Raw genomic sequence first — 21,656 nt, 5'->3', positions numbered from 1 at the left:
AAGAACCCAGATGTCCCTCAACAGAGGAATCAATACAGAAAATGTGGTACATTTACACAATGGAGTACTAATCAGCTATTAAAAACAATGAATTTATGAATTTCTTAGGCAAATGGATGGATCTGGAGTATATCATCCTGAGTGAGGTAACCCAATCACAAAGAACACCCATGATATGCACTCACTGATAAGTGGATATTAGCCCAGAAACTTAGAATATACAAGATACAATTTGCAAAACACATGAAACTCAAGAAGAAGGAAGACCAAGGTATGTTTAGTCCATTCCTTCTTAGAATGCGGAACAAAAAACCAATGGAAGGAGTTACAGAGAAAAAGTTTGGCGATGATACTGAAGGAAATATCATTCAGAGACTGCCCCACCTTGGGATCCATACCATACTCAACCACCAAACACGTACAATATTGCATATACCAGCAAGATTTTCCTCACAGGACCATGACATAGATGTTTCTTGTGAGGCTATGCCAGTGCCTGGCAAATAAAAAGTGGATGCTCACAGTCATCTATTGGATGGAACACAGGGCCCCCAATGAAGGATCTAGAAAAAGTACCCAAGGAGATGAAGGGATCTGCATCACTATAGGTGGAACAACAATATGAACTAACCAGTACCCCCAGAGCTCATGTTTCTAGCTGCATATGTAGCAGAGGATGGTCTGTTGGGCATCAATGGGAGGAGAGACCCTTGGTCTTGTGAAGATTATATGTCCTAATATAGGGGAAGGCCAGGGCCAGGAAATAGGAGTGGGTGGGTTGGGGAGCAGGGCGGGGGAAGGGTATAGGGGACATTCAGAGAGGAAACTAGAAAAGGGGATAACATTTGAAATGTAAATAAAGAAAATATGTATAAAAAGTATGTTTCAGAGGAACTTAGTCACTAGAACATAAAACAGATATTTGGATCTTGCACTAATTGCACTAAAGAATAGTAACCACCTCACTCTACCACACCTTAATATATAAAAGTACACTTTATACAATTTACAATATTGACAGTATGCATAACTGAAGGTTATCTCTAAAACACTTTTTTTTTCTTTTTTTTTCTTTTTCTTTTTTTGGTTTTTTCGAGACAGGGTTTCTCTGTGTAGCCCTGGCTGTCCTGGAACTCACTTTGTAGACCAGGCTGGCCTCAAACTCAGAAATCCGCCTGCCTCTGCATCCTGAGTGCTGGGATTAAAGGCGTGTGCCACCACGCCCAGCTTTCTAAAACACTTTTTAAGTGGAATGCAGAGAAGGGAGATTTAGTCAATATAGCCATTAGGAAGAGGATAAGTGACTTCCTGAAGTCTGTTCTTGGGGTCCTGAATTGAGATTAATGCTTAAATACAGAATTAGAGATATGAAGTCTTAGTCAAAGTATGATTCTGTGCATCATTGACACTTCTTGTCTGAGACTCAGTCTTATTCTATAAAGGGTTCCATGATAGTTTGAGTAAAAATGACACACCATAGATTCATTTATTTGAAGGCTTAGCCATAAGGAAGTGGCACTACTTGAGAAGGATTAGGAGGTGTGGCCTTGTACTACTTGAGGTCTAGTTGGAAAAACTGTTACTGGGGGTGGGTTTTTACATTTCCGAGGATCAAGCCAGACCCAGTGCCTCTCTTTACTTGATGCCTTTAGATCTGGATGTAGATCTACTTCTCCAGCACCACATCTGATTGTGTGCCACCATGTTTCCTGTTGTGTCTGTGATATGGAGTCTCACCAGTGAGGACACACACACACAGGACACACTCAGATCCTTCTGCAGCATAGCTTTAATGCATCTAGAGAGAAAGATCATCAGCTTCTGGGGGAGGAGGCCCAGAACACAGGAAACTCAGTCCGTAAATAGGCCACAAGAGGGGTTGGAGACATATTTCACCCTGACTGGCTGCTCACTATCAGCCCAGATGATGCTACGGGACAGGCAGGGCACAAGGAATGGAAAAATACCCCAGCACATACGCAGACTATTTGTTTACCAGTTAGAACACCGGATATAAGCGCCATCTTGTAATGGCGATTACAAGGGCGGCTCCTCACATCTCCCACTTTTCTTTTATTTAAAAGGCAACAGGCCACCCAGCACTGAGAGTGGAGATCGGGGTCAAATCCCCAGTGTGCAAAATAGGGGCATTACACAAAACCTTCTCCTAGGCTCGTCACCCGGAGGGGGCTTGGTCCGCTCCCGTGTCGTTTTTCCTGGGGCATGGACACTTGGACTCTCAAACTTCATACAAGATGACATGTCTCCCTAGAATAGGCTCATTTTATGCTGCAGAGCCTTTCTACTGCAGTGCTTAGCCGTGCAACTCTCTCTGGCTGCTGAAGCACACTCACTCTATCCCGTGCAATGAGACTAGCCTCATGGGGTGTAAGAGCTGAGCAGCCAGTGACCTATTGCTTAAGTATAAATAACCATATATCAGGGGAGGCACCATGTTCTAATGCTGCAAGTGCTTCGGCTATCACCATCTTGTCCCTTTTTGTTTGGGCTTTAAGTTTACAGACCATCCAGAGCAAAAACAACGTTCCACCACATAGGATCACGGCAAACAAGCCTACCCCCACCCACTCCTTAAAGTAGGAAAATGCAGAGGAAATCCACGTGGAGAAGCCCTTTGTCAGCGAAGGGTCAAGGCGCATAGAATTCACTTGTAGAATAGCAACTCTCAACTCTTGAAGCGTTTGCTCAAATTCCATTGTCCAATTCTGTAACATAACGAGACAAAGATTTTGACAAATTTGCTGCTCTTGTAGAATTTTCAAACTGAACAGAAGTAACACAAAGGCCAGGTATCTTGTATTCACAGCCGAATTGAGCCAACTGCCAAAGAATATCCACTTGCTCTTGGACTAGGTCGATGCATTGATTTATCAACATCAACCCTCCTTGTATCTGTGAGTTGGCTGTGGCCTGTTTATCTAAGGCCATTGTGACTGTCATAGAAAGCTCATTAATAGTTTGTATTGTTTGAACAGTAGTAGATAGAGTGAGTGCCGAGGCCGTGATAGAGGCTGCAACCACCGATGTGGACACCAGTCCAACTATGATAGCAGAAATACCAAAATCTCTTTTCCCTTGAAACAAATTCAATCTATTGGGGGCATCTACAGGAACAGGAACAAATCTAGGCATGTGGGTAACCAAAGCAAAAGGATATTTCTTAGCATCCCAACATAAGGCATAAAAACATTTTTCTTGTGAGCAATCTATCTCTATCTGATTCTGATTTAAGCTTCTGTTACTTACCACCCACAAAAAAGGGAACCATACACATCCCGGGGTGGTGTTAAAATTTACCTCTTTCTGTTTTTTATATCTAACATTGGAGGTGGTCCATTTAAAAGAATTTGGACTCTTCTTATCAGACCAACCGGTCTTCAAGGTACTTTTCCAATCAAAGGTCAATTCTCCTTTCTCACTAGAACCTCTTCCAATCATTGCCATGGGGGCGAGATCAGTACAGCTTCCATTAACCCCACAAAGCAACCACTGATCAAAAGGGTTAGTATTAGTTCGGAGGGGGTCCATAGTACTAAAATCATATCCAGCAAAAGTATCATTATACTCTCTACTAATATATGGGGAAAAGGAAAAATATTTCTCTACTGCCCAAGTATATTTTTTAGCTTGGCAACCTGTCCAAGGTAACATTACATCTTCCATGGACCCTTCCTTGCAAAAGGGTGCCATTCTTGGTTGTGAAGGCGGCTTATTTCTAGATCTTCCACCTTTTCGGCTGGGCCACCATCCTCTTATAACTATGGTATCAGCCTTTATATCAGTAGTTATGCTCCAAGAGCTCTTTCTTAACCAGGCTGCTGATTGATAATGCAAGGATATACATTGCCTCTTATCTTGTAATGAGGAAATTAACATAAAGCACAGGCTTCCCTGAAGGAAGAAGGTTCTATTATCTAGTAAAGCTTAAATCTGTTCATCTAAGGGTAAATAAGCAAGTCCCAGTTCTTTATCTGTAGTGAAAAAGTGTGGAAATATTTGTGCATTATGCATAACTGGCATAGGAAGAGGGAAAGTTGACATAATTCCCCATCTCCCAGCATTATCCAATTTTAAGAAATTAAGAGTAAATATTATAAGGGATGGAGCCATCTTTGGCATCATAGCCTTTATCTCCCCCTTTGTTTAATTAAATAGGACTTGAAAGTGCGATGGGCACGTTCTACAATGTCTTGTCCTTGAGGATTATAAGGAAGGCCAGTCAGATGAGTCACATTCATCTGATGGCAAAACTGTCATGAATGTTTTTGACTAACAAGAACAGAACATTTGTTTCTAGGGTGGCTTTTCAGCCCAGTCATATATACTATTTAGATTTACAAAATAAACAGCCAAGACTTATCTGTTTAGTCTTTCTTGCCAGTGGCTAACTTCAGCTTAGGAATTTTTTTTGAATAGGAGCCAGGTAATGATGTATGCACTCTCATATGTTGAATATAAAAGGGGTGCTCACGCATCAAAATACAATCTTGTATTTTCATCAAAATTTTATATACTGAACAGTTAGTCAGTTTTAATATAACATGAAGAGTGACTAATTACACTTTCAATTGTTTCTCTTGAAGAGAGATTGTAACTAGAATGCTTGAAAAGTCATTATAGTCACATGTGTAAAATTTATTTATTAATCAGAAATTAGAGAAAGTCTTTAAGTTGTCTCTACAAATAGCTATCTTTTAAAACCCAAATAAATATAAGAATCCTGAGTTTGTATCTTTTCAGGAGCTATCTGTAATCTTTATCAGTTAAAGCTTTATGTAAACCTCTATAACACAAAAGCAAATCCTGAGGGTCTTTTCCAGGCAACTTAGGACAATTTCTTAACTGCCCAAAAACAATTTTCTTAAAGAAACAGTATTTTTTCTTATAAGTTTCATAAGCAATTGCAAGCTCTGAGATATAATATTAACTATTAATATACAACTTAAAGTTTAATTATTCAACTTTTTTAAACACCATCTTCAGCACACAATTTAATTACCTGTGCTGAAACAGGATAAGCATGTGATTTAATTTACATATACTTTTCTCCCATAGAAGGGTTGTTTTTAAATACAGTAAATGGGATGTAAGCATGCATGAAGATACAAAAGCATGCATAAGCAATATTTAACTTATCTTAGGATGAGTATTAATTTTATTTAGAATGATGGTATGCAATAGATCAAATATCAATATTCTGCAATAACCAATTGCTGCTTGAAACAAGGAATTCTTAATTAGCACCACAGCAGCCTTATAATAGGATGTTAAAACTTTGAGGTGAAGAAGGATGATTTTACATTAATGTTTATTTTTGCCAAAAAAATAGCTATAGACACATTTAATAAAAATAACTAGGATATATAACTAATATGTGATTACCACCAATTACAATTGATACCAATAGATTACAGAAGTTTCTTCTACTTTCTGTTAAAGCCTTTTTTGTTCCCACCAGTTAATTGGAATCTCACTTGATAGCACCTAACAAAGGCTTAGGTTCTCCTGTGGCAAGTTTAAGGTGAGGTCTTAGCCAATTAACATATCCTGTAAGCTTTTGGAAATAAAATTTTGAAGTAAATTTGTACCAATTTTCCAGTATGATTGAAACCCTAATTATTAAAAAAGATATTGCCTCTGAAACTTATGAAGCAACAATTATTCCCCAGAACTTTAAACTTCCCTTTAGAGACATTAGCTAATAAAATACTTTTCACTTAGGAAACAATATATACTGAAAGATTTAAACCTTTTGCTTTTTGTATTGAAGCTGATAATATTTTTTTTTTTACATATTGTTAAGCTATGTTAACGATACCCAGGGGCAAAAGCCTTTAATGGTCACCAGTTCACTAGAAGTAAACTCTTTACAAATTGAAAAAATTAAACTTTTAAATCTATAACAATTTTATATGAAGTAGGCAAGTTATTTTGAAATGCCTTTATAAGTTTTATAGCCTAATTGAACTTTTTTAAACTTTTGAATTTAAATTTTATTTAGAACAACATCTGGCTAGGTCTGTAATAAGGCTCTGAGAAGTGTCACACAAGCCGAGCTGAAGCTGCTCCCCTTTGAGCTCTGCCTCAACCCAAATGCAAACTTTTTTTCAATATAAACATTCTGTCAGAGTCTTGGCTCAAAGATTATCCCTATGTTGAAGTATCCTTAAAGAATTGTTTTCTTGTGTTTGTTCATGTTGTTTGGAAAGACTCTAACCTTGAGTTCCCAATTTTAAGCTAACTTTCTGTTACAAGCGAAAGGTTGCCTGCCCCTTTAAGAGCTCCTTTTGTAATTGGCTCTCTGCAAGGCTTGTTCAGCTGTACTTGGCTCCCAGCCACAGTGCAGTTAACTTATCAGCTTGTACTGTGTAAATTAAAACTGCTTTTAAAGCAAGTTTTAACCATTTATATTTTTCAACATGAAACACAGAACAATAATCATTCAAACCATAAAACAAAAAACAAACATGAATTGACAGACATATGGACAATTTGTTTTGGTGCACAAAAAAGAGACAATAGACAGACAGGGAATAGAACCTGGTGTCTCAAAGGGACACAGATATTTTGATCAGAGCTAAGAAAATCTCCATAGGAGCTAGAAAGAAAAACAGGACGTCTCCCATCTTTCTTCTGTTTCCCAGGAGTGCTCTGAAATAGCTTATTTTCATTTCCTCTCTTTTTTGCTAAAAGATCCCAAACAGGGGACAACTGCTCTTCTAAAACTCATCCTCTCTCTCTCTCATGTTCAGACTCTACTTCCTTATCTCCTTCTTCTGGGAATACTGCCAGTGAATGAGAGAAGGCACAGTGACCCTGAGAGCTATCTCTAAGCCTTTAATGAAAGCTGCCTCTTTAGTCAAAGTCTTTGAGAGGAGGGTAAATTGACTTAATTTTATATTATCCTTTGTATCTTTATAATTTATATTATCTTTTGTATCTTTATATTTTATATTATCTTTTGTTTTTCTCTTTTCTCCTTTTCTAAACTCTCCCCTTTTCTAACTTCTGGGGGAGGTCCTTTTTTTCTCAGACATGTCTTTTTTTTTTTCTTTTTATGAGCTCCTTATTTCTCGCTCCGTTCGGTTTCTGACATGCTGTCTCACGGTCAGCCATGACTCTCCGAACTTAACTTCCACTGCAGTTCTGGATCTGCCCCATTTCCGAGGGACCTCCTCAATGCCGGCGATGTTATGGCGTTCCCGGGATGTGTCTGTGATATGGAGTCTCCCCGGCGAGGGCACACACACACAGGACACACTCAGATCCTTCTGCAGCATAGCTTTAATGCATCTTGAGAGAAAGATCATCAGCTTCTGGGGGAGGAGGCCCAGAACATAGGAAACTCAGTCCATAAATAGGCCACAAGAGGGGTTGGAGACGTATTTTACCTTGACTGGCTGCTCACCATCAGCCCAGATGATGCCATGGGACAGGCAGGGCACAAGGAATGGAAAAATACCCCAGCACATACGCAGACTATTTGTTTACCAGTTAGAACACCGAATATCAGCGCCATCTTGTAATGGTGATTGCAAGGGCAGCTCCTCACATCCTGTCATGACAACAACAGGCTAAACATCTGAACCTGTAAGCTATACACAATTAAATGTTTTCTCTTATAAGAGTTGATAAGGTTATGAAGTCTCTTCACAGCAATAGAATAGTGACTAAAACAAGGCCTGACAAATTGTTAGAACTATGTAAAATCTCTTTCCATAAGTAAAGTTTTTCCTCCATTGTGGTCTTCTTCCTTCTCCAAGAATAAAGTTTCTGGGAAAATTCTGCCTTCTGAATGGGGAGAACTCTGTTTCAACAGTATTAAGTTATGTTGAGAGACACAAACATTTTCTTTAGAACAGTAACAGAGTCCTAGACGTAGAAAGCCACCAGATCTTTGCCCAACTGACTCCATGTTGGAAGTACCCTTTAGCAAGCAAAACTGCACAAATACAGTACCACCTGCCAAAAACAAAACCAAGACCTAAAACATCTAAGTCCATAGTTCTGGGAAAGTCGCTTAAGTGTATTAACCTTCCTTTTTGTCTTCTGTGGTTCTGCTTCTGGTTAACTGTTCTTGTTAACTAAAGTCTGTCGCCACAGAACACTTTTTTTATGCTTAAAAGCTCATCTTGAGAAAAGCTAAGTGTTACACAGGGATCCCAAATACACGGTGTAGTCACCAGGCTGCAAATAAAGACATTCATTGGCTTAAACCCTTGTCTTAACAGTGTTTTCTGGTGAATGCCCCACAATGTTTCTGGAGGTTCCACTGGGATTCCAGAGACCAGACATCAAGACACCAGGGGTCTCAGAGATGCGTAGACTAAGGAAGAGTGCAATGTCAGGGGATTCCTGGAGGTACAGAATCTGAGTTGTTCAATGTTCCCAGGGCTCCCTTTGAACAATCACTGCCTGATGCATCAGAGTGGTCTGACACGCCCCCACCCCCGAAAAGAAAAAGAAAAAATTGAAAGTCAACTAGTCTGTCACTTCCAGATATGAGTCTGTCTAAGGATACTTCTGTTTGGACACACATAGGAGAGGTAAGACATGACTGCTGATTCAATGTCCAGGATCCATGTGAGATATAATGTTGGGGCCCAAAAATCCAAAATCCTTATTTCAACTACACAACAAAAACTGACTAGTCAAGGATACCACCACACACTTGGGAGCTGACTGTAATTGTGAAAGATCATCTCTGTAAGTAACTTAAACAGATGACAAAAATTTATTGTACTTAGCCTGCAACTGTTAAATCAGGCCCGCAGAACAGACTTGATAGGTAAACTGCGACATTAGACCAGAATGTTACAGTATTACCTTAGGGCTTCTATTGCTGAGGAGAGACATCATGACCAAGTCAATTCTCATTAGGTATCACAGCAAGAGAGAAAAACACCTGGGCAAACTTGAAACTCCACACCTTCACATCTGATGCCAAAGCACTCTTCAGATATACAACTCTTTTATTCTTGTTGACTGCTGTTGGCAGATCCAGCATTCAGAAGCAAAAAACTGTTGGGCTGGATCCATGTCCTATTAGCTGCTTTGCTTGACAGATATCCCAAAGCTCTGACATATCTCTAAAATCTTCAGGTATCCAAGGAAACTTCAACTTTACAGATTCTTTTTTTTTAATCTTTTTTTAATTGGGTATTTATTTCTTTTACATTTCCAATGCTATCCCAAAAGTCCCACACATGCTCCCCCCTACCCCTCACCGACCCACTCCCACTTCGTGGCCCTAGCATTCCCCTGTACTGAGGCATATAAAGTTTGCATGACTAATGGGACTGTCTTTCCACTGATGACCGACTACGCCATCTTCTGATTCATATGCAGCTAGAGACACGAGCTCTGGTGGCGTATTGATTAGTTCATATTGTTGTTCCACATATAGCATTGGAGATCCCTTCAGATCCTTGGGTACTTTCTCTAACTCTTCCATTGAGGGCCCTGTGATCCATCCAATAGCTGACTGTGAGCATCCACTCCTGTGTTTGCTAGGCCCCGGCATAGTCTCACAAGAAACAGCCATATCTGGGGCTTTTCAGCAAATTCTTGCTAGTGTATGCAATGGTGTCAGCGTTTGGAAGCTGATTATGGGATGTATCCCTAGATATGGCAGTCTCTACATGGTCCATCTTTTCCTCTCAGCTCTAAACTTTATCTCTGTAACTCCTTCCATTGGTATTTTGTTCCCAATTCTAAGAAGGTGCAAAGTGTCCACACTTTGGTCTTTGTTCTTCTTGAGTTTCATGTGTTAAGCAAATTGTATCTTATATCTTGTGTATCCTAAGTTTCTGGGCTAATATCCACATATCAGTGAGTACATATTGTGTGAGTTCCTTTGTGATTGGGTTACATCACTCAGGATGATGCCCCCCAGCTCCATCCATTTGCCTAGGAATTTCATAAATTCATTCTTTTAAATACCTGAGTCGTACTACATTGTGCAAATGTACCATATTTTCTGTATCCATTCTTCTGTTGAGGAGCATCTGGGTTCTTTCCAGCTTCTGACTATTGTAAATAAGGCTGCTATGAACATAGTGGAGTATGTGTCCTTCTTATCGGTTGGAACATCTTCTGAATATATGCCCAGGAGAGGTATTGTGGGATCCTAGGTAGTACTATGTCCAATTTTCTGAGGAAACGCAAGACTGATTTCAGAGTGGTTGTACAAGCTTGCAATCCCACCAACAATGGAGGAGTGTTCCTCTTTCTCCGCATCCTTGACAGCATCTGCTGTCACCTGAATTTTTGATCTTAGCCATTCTGACTGGTGTGAGGTGGAATCTCAGGGTTGGTTTGGTTTGCATTTCCCTGATGATTAAGGATGCTGAACATTTTTTTTTCAGGTGCTTCTCAGCCATTCCTCCCTTGACCAAGGTATCATTGAGAAGAGTGTTGTTCAGTTTCCGTGCAAATGTTGGCTTTCTATTATTTATTTTATTATTGAAATTCAGCCTTAGTCCATGGTGACCTGCTAGGATTCATGGGAAAATTTCAATATTTTTGTATATGCTGAGGCTTGTATTGTGACCAATTATGTGGTCAATTTTGGAGAACGTACCATGAGGTGGTGAGAAGAAGATATATCTTTTTGTTTTAGGAAAAAATGTTCTGTAGTTATCTGTTAGATCCATTTGTTTCATAACTTCTGTTAGTTTCACTGTGTCCCTGTTTAGTTTCTGTTTCCATGATCTGTCCATTGGTGAAAGTGGTGTATGGAAGTCTCCCACTCTTACTGTGTGAGGTGCAATGTGTGCTTTGAGCTTTACTAAAGTTTCTTTAATGAAAGTGGCTGCCCTTGCATTTGGAGCATAGATATTCAGAATTGAGAGTTCCTCTTGGAAGATTTTACCTTTGATGAGTATGAAGTGCCCCTCCTTGACTTTTTTTGATGACTTTGGGTTAAAAGTCAATTTTATTAGATATTAGAATGGCTACTCCAGCTTGTTTTTTCATTCCATTTCCTTGGAAAATTGTTTTCTAGCCTTTCATTCTGTGGTAGTCTCTATCTTTTTCTCTGAGATGGGTTTCCTGTAAGCAGCAAAATGTTGGGTCCCGTTTGTTTAGGCAGTCTGATAGTCTATGTCTTTTTATTGGGGGAGTTTAGTCCATTGATATTAAGAGATATTAAAGAAAAGTAATTGTTGCTTCCTATTATTTTTGTTGTTAAAGTTGGCATTCTGTTCTTGTGGCTGTCTTCTTTTAGGTTTGTTGAGGAATTACCTTCTTGCTTTTTCTAGGTCATGGTTTCCATCCTTTTATTGTTTTTTTTTCTGTTATTATTCTTTGAAGGGCAGGATTCATGGAAAGATAATATGTGAATTTGGTTCTGTCGTGGAATACTTTTGTTTCTCCATCTATGGTAATTGAAAGTTTGGCTGGGTATAGTAGCCTGGGTTGGCATTTGTGTACTCTTAGTGTCTGTATAACATTTGTCCAGGATCTTCTGGCTTTCATAGTCTCTGGTGAAAAATCTGGTGTAATTCTGATAGGCTTGCCTTTATATGTTACTTGACCTTTTTTCCTTACTGCTTTTAATATTCTATCTTTATTTATAGTATTTGTTGTTCTAATTATTATGTGTCGGGAGGAATTTCTTTTCTGGTCCAGTCTATTTAGAGTTCTGTAGGCTTCTTATATGTTCATGGGCATCTCTTTCTTTAGGTTTGGGAAGTTTTCTTCTATAATTTTGTTGAAGATATTTGTTGGCCCTTTGAGTTGAAAATCTTCATTCTCATACTCCTATTATCCTTAGGTTTGGTCTTCTCATTGTCCCTTAGATTTCCTGGATGTTTTGAGTTAGGATTTTTATGCATTTTCCATTTTCTTTTATTATTGTGGTGATGTTCTCTATGGAATCATCTGCACCTGAGATTCTCTCTTCCCTCTCTTGTATTCTGTTGCTTATGCTCACATCTATTGCTACAGATTTCTTTCCTAGATTTTCTATCTCCAGTGTTGTCTCACTTTGTGTTTTCTCTATTGTGTCTACTTCCCTTTTTAGGTCTTGGATGGCTTCATTCAATTCCATCACCTTTTTGGTCGTGTTTTCCTGCAATTCTTTAAGGGATTTTTGTGCTTCCTCTTTATGGTCTTCTACCTGTTTAGCAGTGTTCTCCTGTATTTCTTTGAGTGAGTTATTAAGGTCCTTCTTGAAGTCATCTACTATCATCATGAGATATGCTTTTAAATTCAGGTCTAGCTTTTCAGGTGTGTTGGTGTGCCCTGGACTGGGCGAGGTGGGAGTGCTGGGTTCTGATGATGGTGATTGGTCTTGGTTTCTGTTAGTAAGATTCTTATGTTTACCTTTCACCATATGGTAATCTCTGGAGTTAGTTGTTTTAGTTGTCTCTTGTTAGAGATTTTTCCTCTTGTGATTCTGTTAGCCTCTATCAGCAGACCTTGGAGACAAGCTCTCTCCTTTGAGTTTCAATGGTCAGAGCACTCTCTGCAGGCAAGCTTTCCTCTTACAGGGAAGGTGCACACATATCTGGCAGTCAGACCTCCCTCCTGGCTGAAGATGAAGGCCCAAAACAAGACTTGTCCCAGAAGCTTTGTTGCTTCTGTAGTCCACACTCTCACCTATGCAGACTACTCTCAGCAGAGTCCTGGAACCAAGATGTCTACTGCCGATGTTCAGGCAAATCCATCCCGGGCTGGGCAGACACCTATCCTCTCAAGTTTACAGATTCTTGTTCCAATGTCTGGGATCTATATATGATCATCTAGTCTCCTCCAAAGGGTCACATCTCCAGCTCTGCCCTCTGTAGCATTTTGGTTGACACCTTTCCACTGCTGCTGTTGTTATTGGTGGTCATACCATGGTACTGTTTTCCCAAAAACACTGGGATATTCTACTGTAACTAGGCTTCAACAAAAGACACTGATAGGCTCCCTTCATGGTGCCAAATCTCAACTTCTTTACACTACTCCTCCAGTCCTAGGCTGTCAATTGCAACTGTGGCTGCACTTTCACCAATGGCCTTCTCTGGCCTCTCACAATGTCAAGCCTCAGTTACTCTCCATGACTCCTTCATGCCTTCAAAACCAGTAATATCTAGGTGATTCTCACACATTACCAAGTTCAGCTGAAGCATGAGATACAACCTTGGATATATCTGAACCACAACTTCTTTGTGCTCTCAGAAAATACTTGCCAGAAGATTTGACCTCAGTGATGTTGGTCTCTTCATAATCACTGCTAATTTCTTAGTTCGAACTTACCAGCATTAATTGATATTTCCCAATAGTCTCTTCTATTCTTGACTTTAAAGTGAGAGACACATGACGAAAGCTGATGTGTTCTGCTGTTTGCTGGAGCTGGAGCATGGTCCCCCTTCAATTACATTATCACCAGCTTTCTGTTTTCAAACTCTGTCACTGCTTAAGCTTAGCTGTCCTGGAATTTGCTCTGTAGATTGACCTTGAACTCAGAGACCTGCATGCCTGTCTCCTGAATGCTGGAATTAAAGGCATGTACCACCACACATGGACTTAAGCTTTTCTTAACCTGGAGCTTGCTCTGTACAAGGCTGGCCTTGAACTCAAGAGATCTGCTTATCTCTGTCTCCTGTGATTAAAGGCATGTGCCACTATGCCTGAACTTAAGCTTTATGTGGCCACTATTCCTCAAGATCCAGAACAAAAGCCTGTGTTTTTCAGCCTCAAGATCTGGATCACAACTGTGCACTCCATATCTGGATTGTAGTTCATTCCAGATTAAAAGTCAAAATGAAAACAATAATCATGTAATAACACCCAACACGACATAACTCTTTTAACTGCAAACGTAAACAACAACAACAACAACAACAACAAATAAAGGGCAGGATCTTGCCCTGAGATCATCACTTCCTTAATCTGTTTATCTCCTTGAACAACGGATTCAATTCCATTTCACTTCCTGGTGCTTTTTTGTTACATGAACTATATATTATATATTTTTCCTTTCTAAGCTTGATAGGCTTGATCAGAACACTTTTCATGAGGCTAAATCAGAAAACAAAGTTTTTGTTGGACTTTTTCCAGACTTCCATTGTCAGTGCAATTAATATAAATCTCTTTTCCTTAGCTTTAGGTAGATTCTACAGACAAAGCCAAAAAGCAGCCACATTCCTCACTAAAATATCACAAGAACAGTCTATAGGCCGCATACTAAAATTCATCTCCCCTGAAACCTCTTGGGCTTGGTCTGCACAGTTCAAATCATGCTCAACACCAGTATCTTCCATATTCCTACTAGGATGACCAATTAAGCCACACATAAAGCATTTCACTACTTTCTAAAGTCCCAAACTCCATATTCTTACAAACAAAAGTGTGGTCAGGGATATCACAGTAATACCCCACTCCTAGTATCAACTTCTGTTTTTGTTAGGTTTTCTGTTACTGTGAACAGACTCCATAGCCAATGCAGCTCTTTTTTGGCACTTTAGGTTTTTATTTTGCATTTCACTTATGATCCACCTTCACATTCTCATAAAGTCACCAATTGCAACAGTTACCTGCAGATGTTGCCCACATGTGAAATGACCAAACACTGGAGCTGAGGTGAAAGGTAAAACAAGGACATGCTTGTAACATTAAACAAAATCACACAATTTATCATCCATCTCAATATTCTTAAACCAAAGGCTGGTTGTTAAGAATGGAAAAACCTTTTCTTCCTCAGGTGTCAAGCATTAAAATTACCTAACAGGCTCAATAAGGCCTCTTCAATAATTAATGGTATACATATGAACAACCCTTATGATCCATATATTTTATTACACAGAGTCCAGAAATACTTTTCATGCTTTTGTTGGTTTCAAAGTTCAGGAGGAATGAGGAGCAGTGGCAGAGTGGGGTAAAATGAGGCAGGCAAGCACAAGGAAGGCTTCTTAGACTTATTGGCTCCCTGGAGTAGGAGATAATGCAGGACTCTGATTTGAAGTGAAATTCAGAGGCTGTAGATCTCCTGCTGAACAAGGATAGAGTTTGCAAGTGTGTATGCATGTGTTAGGAGCTAGGGCCCCTAAGGCAGATGTGGTCACAAGATTCAGCCCCACCTGAAGCAGGGTTGGTGCAGAAGTCAAAGGAATAGGCTTGAACAGCCTCTAGTGTCAAGACATGCTGCTACAGTGACAGTGTGAGAACAAACCATATGCACAATATATAACAAGTATAACAATTCATAAACATGCAAAATTAAACATTCCTTTTCTTTGATGGGGAACTATAGAAACAAGTTTGAGCAGGAGGTCAGGATGTGGGTCCTAGTGATGTCTGCAAGCTGGGCCTAGGTATCCCAGTAAGGTCCCCTGATCCTCCTGAAGGCCTTGAAGAATGGGGGAAGAAAACCAGAGCCATTCCATGAGTCAGGCTTCAGATTCAGTGTCTAGACGGAAGCAGAAGTTCCACACAGGCCTTGAGTGGCAGTGAAGTCAGAGCACTGTTTTGGCCCCGCACAGCCCATGACCAACTCCAGGGAAACAAAACTGAGTTGCTAACAGAACTGGCAATATTTCCATCCTTGCTGAGTAATATCAGATGAGGGGAACCAGTGCATCTCAGCATGTAGGGATGAAGCAGCAGCACTAGTGGCAGCTGTGTAGGTTAATGTAGTTGGTGAAATGGCTGGGGTCAGCTTCCTGGTTTAGGGATGCAGGAATCATAGCAGCTCCCATAAGGTCATAAGAGTCCCTTGTGATCAAGTGTGCTCCTAGGGCAGGGTGGACATTGGTGGGATTTGGTGTCACTATTAGTTTGCTCTTTGCTATCTTGCTGTTGGCTTTGGCAAACTCTAGCCTCAGGGTCTATCCGTTCTCCAGATCAAAGTGAATAACATTGAATGTGAGTTTGGCTGCTTCTGTTAATGCTGGGCTGTCAAAGTTCAGAAAACCATGAGTGTGTCTCAAGGTAAGCTTGATCAGGGACCCTTCAAAGACCTTGAACTGCCAGAAGACCAGGTAGAGTGCTATAGGGTTAACATACACAGGGAGGCCACTACAGTGTCCAGACCTCTTCCTCCAGCAGGTGACTGGTGTTTGTGCTAGTGCCCAAGCCTATGCAATGGTTGTCCTGCTTCAGGTGGGGTGTGATGAGCCATGGCACCTGAGGAGAGTATGGGTTTCTGAGGAGACCAAGTGCTGCTGTGACAGGCTAAGGAAAATTGAAGGGGGTCCCAGTAAGTTTGGTAGATGTGGGAGGAAGCTGGAGAGCCAGGGTACTGTGAACCTAAGCAGAGATCCAAGGCAACACTTATAAGGACAATATGTAATTGGGGCTGGCTTACAGGTTCAGAGCTTCAGTCAATTATCATCATGGCAGGAGCATGGCAGCATCCAGGCAGGCATGGTGCTGGAGAAGGGACTGAGCATTCTACATCTTGATCCAAAGGCACTCAGGAGAAGACTATTTTCAGGCAGCTAGGAGGAGGGTCTCAAAGTTTACATCCACAGTGACACACTTCCTCCAACAAGGCCACACCTCCTAACAGTGCCCCTCCTTGGGCCAAGAATATTAAAACCACCACAAGTGATTTCATGATTTCAATCCATAAACATCTCTGCCAAGTTATCCTACTAATCAGGATTTAGAGATTGGGACTTCCTTAGGAACATGTCTTCATGGTACATTTATCCTGGGTTGGTTTATTCAACTGTATAGGGACAACTTGACTAGCCTTCATATCTCAACTTGTCAACCTGGATGTCAGTCATCCATGACAGTCACTTGCTGTCATTCAGGATGTCAATTTCTTAGGGAGGTCTTGGGGACTTAAACTTTATTTGACACTTCCCATTCAAAAATACAAGTTTTATTCAAAATGGCTGCAGTTTGGTTTCTTCTTACAGTCACTGTATCCTCCTATCCAGTAGTATGAATGTTTGGTGGTCACCCCTGGTTGTCTATATAATGTTGGTGTTTATGTCTGTTAGTTCTTTTTCCCTATATTGACTAGTGGCTTTTTCTGGTGTAATGGTTTGAATGGATACAGCCCTCATAGTCTCATAGGGAGTGGTATTGTTAGAAGGTAGGGCCTTGTTGGAGTATATGTGGCTTTGTTGGAGGAAGTGTGTCACATGTTGATCTTTTCTTAATGCTGCCCACTATATGTGACAGGTTGTATGTAGAAAAGGGTAGATATGAGAATTTATCATGACCACTACCCCTCTGGTGTTGGCTTGGACCTGCTGTCACATGCCTTTGTGATAAATGCAGGCATGGACACTCAAATACCCACAGTTTAACCTTGCGGGGCTGTGGGTGTAGTGGAAGAGCAGGGAGGGAGAGAGCCCGCATCCCACCCGAGTTCCTGTGCTCTGGGCAGGTGGCCATGGGAGGACTGCCAGATACTTTTCACACAGCCCTGGGTGGGCATCTGGCTGTGTGAAGCCACTGACCCCACATGGCAGGGGGTGGACAAGGGCACGTCCCTAGTACCAGGTTATCAGTCTCTGGCATCCCATGCTGGATACAGTAGGAAGAAAAGCTAAGAACAGAATAGGTGTGCCCAGGGCAGCAACATACCCTGGAGATATGGGAAGAGGGCAGGGGGAGAGAGGTTCCCACACAGGTGAGAGTCCTTAGTCCTGGCCTTGATGAACAGAGGCAGTCTATGGTTTTAGAGCTTTAGTATATAGAAAGGCACGGAGGAAGAGAGAAGGTGAGAGAGAGAGAGAGAGAGAGAGAGAGAGAGAGAGAGAGAGAGAGAGAGAGACTGGCCATGGCCAACAGGAGAGAAGGGGAAAAGGAAAGAGAGAAAGAGAGTTAGAGTGTAAGAAAAGTGAAGTCTTAGAGAGAGAGGGCTTAGAGAGAGACTAAAGAAAGTAAAAGCTTAAAAGAGTAAGAGAGAGAGAGTAAGAGGGAGAGTAAAGAAAGTAAAAGCTTAAGAGAGTGAGGAGTGGGCCAAGCAGCCCCTCTTATAGTGGTCTTGTTATCTTGTTGTTGCTAGGTAACTGGGAGAAGTCTAGCCTGAAGGTCAGAAGCTTGGGACATTGTGTACATGACTGCTAGCCACTATCCTCTCTTGTGGGGAATGTGGGGGTGGTAACTTCAACAGGAGCCAGGGGGCCAGAAGACATAAGGGAACGCCTTCTGTCCCATGTAGGTGGGAATTGCCACCCATCAGGTTCTACTAGAATTCAGACCTCAACTCAACTGGAGACCAGCTTGTCTGTGTTTAGCCCAATGTCCCCACATAACCAAGTCTTCTGAAGGCTCCTGCACTTATTTGCCCAGGTCCCTTCCCTGGCCCCTGCAGTCACCTGCACTAACAGGTTAATCCTCAACTCGAGACATCAGCAGGCACCTACACTTTTTTCTCCATTGCAATCTGTCCTCAGCAGGAACATGAACTCACAGGCACAATGGCCTCTGTGCAAAGCTGCACACACATATTCATAGCACTTTGTTTCCCTCTGAGAGAACCTGCATTCTCCTGAACAATTTCTCACTCTGCTCTCTTCAGGCTTCTGAATTCACTTGTCTACTTCACTCAATCTCTGCAGCCACCTGTGCATACATAGAGGCTGCAAGACACTACTCTCTCCATGGATCTTAACAGCCATGTCCACGGCCCATCTCTGCTCTCTACTCCCTGCACTCCTATGGCCACTGTGCATCTCTGCTCACCTGCACCCAAATAACCCATTGCACCTGTGTCCTCAGCAGGCAACTGTAGTCCCATGTCCAATTCTTCTCTGTTGCCTCTGTAAGCACCTGCACTCAGAGTGAAACCTTCCAGTTATCACATCTGCAGACACCTGTACTCACATGTCAATTGCATCTCGGGCATCTACATGCATCTCTATTCACACTGACAACACATGCCTGGCCTATGAAAGGCACCTGAGTACATGTGGCCACTAACCACCCTGGCCTCTCTGCATGAAGCACGATTCTCATGCCCACTGTCCCCAACCATCTTCCCCAGACACCTGTATTGAAGTACCCAATGCCACACTCAGGCCACTGCAGGGGCTTTTACTCACAGGTCCACTGCCCTTCTCTGTCCCCTGCAGGCACTTGCAAACAAGTGCTCCTTGCCTCTTTCTGGCTTCTGTAGGCTTCTATAATCCCATGCCTATTGCCAGGTTCTGTAACAGTCAACAGCATTCACATGCCCACTGCCCTGCCCACCTCTGCAGGCACATATAGTCACACTCACTGACACCCATGGCTCTGCAATCTGTTACCTACCCACTGCCCTTCTCTGGCTTTTCCACAAGTGTTCACATTCCAATGACTGCCTCTCTTGGACAGGGATCTGCATGAACTGCATGTCTACTACCCACATCTGATCTTGGTGCTTAGCTGCACTCACATGACACTGGCCTCCTGACACCTGCACACACATGCCTACTGCCCATCATTTTTCTTCTGCAGTCTCATGCATTCACAGCACACAGTAGCGATCTGACTTCTGCAGGACCCACAATGATATGCAAACTGCTCTATTCTCCTCTCTGCAGATAGTTGGACTCAAAACACACAGTGCCCTCCACTGGCATCTTCAGGCACTTACACTTACGTACTCACCAAACCCTTCCTGTTGTGCAGGCAACTGCATTCACAGGCACACTGCCAGCCTGGATTCTGCAGGGCACTGCACTCACATGCTCTCTGATACTCTGTGGCCTCTGCAGGTACACATCCATGTTACCACTGCATCTCTGTTCCTTCTCCATGAACATGAACTCACAGGCCCACTGCCTTGTCTGGACTCTGCTGGCATGTTTGTGATATGGGAATCCTGTACTCTGCAGGAATCTGCACCTTAACGTCAACTGAAACCTTGCATTCTCCCGGCACCGGGTTACTCATGGCAACCAGTCCATTCTGGCCTCTTCAGGCACATGAACTACATGACCTATGCCCCTGCACTTACCCAGCCTCCCCTGCCAATTACACCTTTCTCGCACTCCATACACTCCATTCACATACACAGTGACTACTTGGCTTCTGTATGAATCTGAACAAACATGTCTACTGCCCACATCTGGTCATGGCCCTTCACTATGCTCACAAGGCCATTGCCCTCATGGTGTCTGTAAGCACCTGTCCTCACATGCCCACTGCATTCATGGCATCTTCAGGCATGGACCCTCAAATACCTACTGCTTAACTTAGCCCTCAGAAGGGTCCTGCACTCAAATGCCCACTTCCCTTCCCTTGCTTCTGTAGGCACCTGCATTCACAGGCCAAAATCCCCCTTCTGACCTTTGGAGACATATACACTCATGGGTAAACTGCAATCCTGTCCTCAGGAGGAACATGAACTCACATGCTGACTTCTCTGTTCTCTGCAGGTATTTCTATACCCATTTCCAGTCACACTTGCCCTCTGCAGGCACCTGGGCTCCAGGTCCACTTGCCTTCTCTTTCCTCTGCATGCACTTGCACTCACATACCTACAGCTCTTCCCTGGATTCTACAGGCAACTACATGCCTACACACACAGCCCTTTGCTGGTCTCTATAGGACTTGCACTCACATGCTCAGTTCCCTCTGATCTCTGCATACCCCTGCATGAACTCTCCCACTGCACCTCTCTGTACTCTAGAGACACCTGTACTCACAAACCAATGACTGACTGGCCTGTGAAGGAATCTGCAGTAACATGTCAACAACCCAGCTCAAGAATTGATATGTGACTGCAGTCCCATATCCATAGCATCCATTTCTCTCTTCCAGCACCAACACTCACATGTCCAATGCCCACTTATGTCCTCTGTCAGCAGGCATCTTATCTCACATGTTTATCAAGAACTGGGCCTTGTGCACTGAAGCCACTTACTCACCACCATGAAACTGCAGGCACATACACTCAGAGTTCCAAGCTGAACTCTGCTCTGGGGTTACATGGACTCACAAGTACACTGCCAAGTTGTGGCATCGGTAGGGATTAGGACTCACATGCCTACTGTGCCCATTTCTACTCCCCAGGAAAAACACTCACAGGCACATTTCTCACATCTGAACTCTGTAAAATGTGTAACTACAAAATACATGATGGTCTCTGTAGGCACCTCCACTCACATGCCCACTGATATCAAGCACTCTACAGAAACACATATTGACATGACCACTGCAAAGCTGCACTCTACACACAAAACTTCATATGCCTACTTTTATCCTGCATTCCAAAAAAACCACTAATTCACATGACCACTGCCATACTACACTCTAGAGAAATACATATTCACATAGTCACTGCATTGCTACACTTTATAGAAACATACATTTACATGCCAACTGCCATCCATGAACTCTACAGAAACACATATTCACATACCAACTGTCATACTGCATTCTAAAAAGAACACATTCCCATGCCCACTACATACTGCACTTTACATAAAAACACATTAACATCACTACAGAATAAAGAATTTTACAGAAACACACATTCTCATTTCCACTGCCTTCCTGCACTCTACAGAAACACACATTCACAGGTCCTCTGCCAGAAACACAAACGTACATGCCAAATGCTAACCTGCACTCTACATAAACACAAAACACATGCCTACTGCTATCCTGCACTCAACAGAAAAACATATTCACATGCCAACTGTCATTTTACACTCTACAGAAACAAACACTCACATGCCCACTGCATACTACCCTCT

General features: G+C 42.0%; 1 pseudogene; it reads right to left on the bottom strand.

The window, feature by feature from the left end:
• Positions 1-15,526: 15,526 nt before the first annotated feature.
• Gm20941 lies at positions 15,527-19,682 on the bottom strand (annotated as a pseudogene).
• Positions 19,683-21,656: the final 1,974 nt, after the last annotated feature.

This window comes from Mus musculus, chromosome X (assembly GCF_000001635.26).
Source record: "Mus musculus strain C57BL/6J chromosome X, GRCm38.p6 C57BL/6J".
Taxonomy (NCBI): domain Eukaryota; kingdom Metazoa; phylum Chordata; class Mammalia; order Rodentia; family Muridae; genus Mus; species Mus musculus.
Note: the sequence above shows the minus strand (reverse complement) of the source record. Positions and strands in the feature narration are given on the sequence as shown.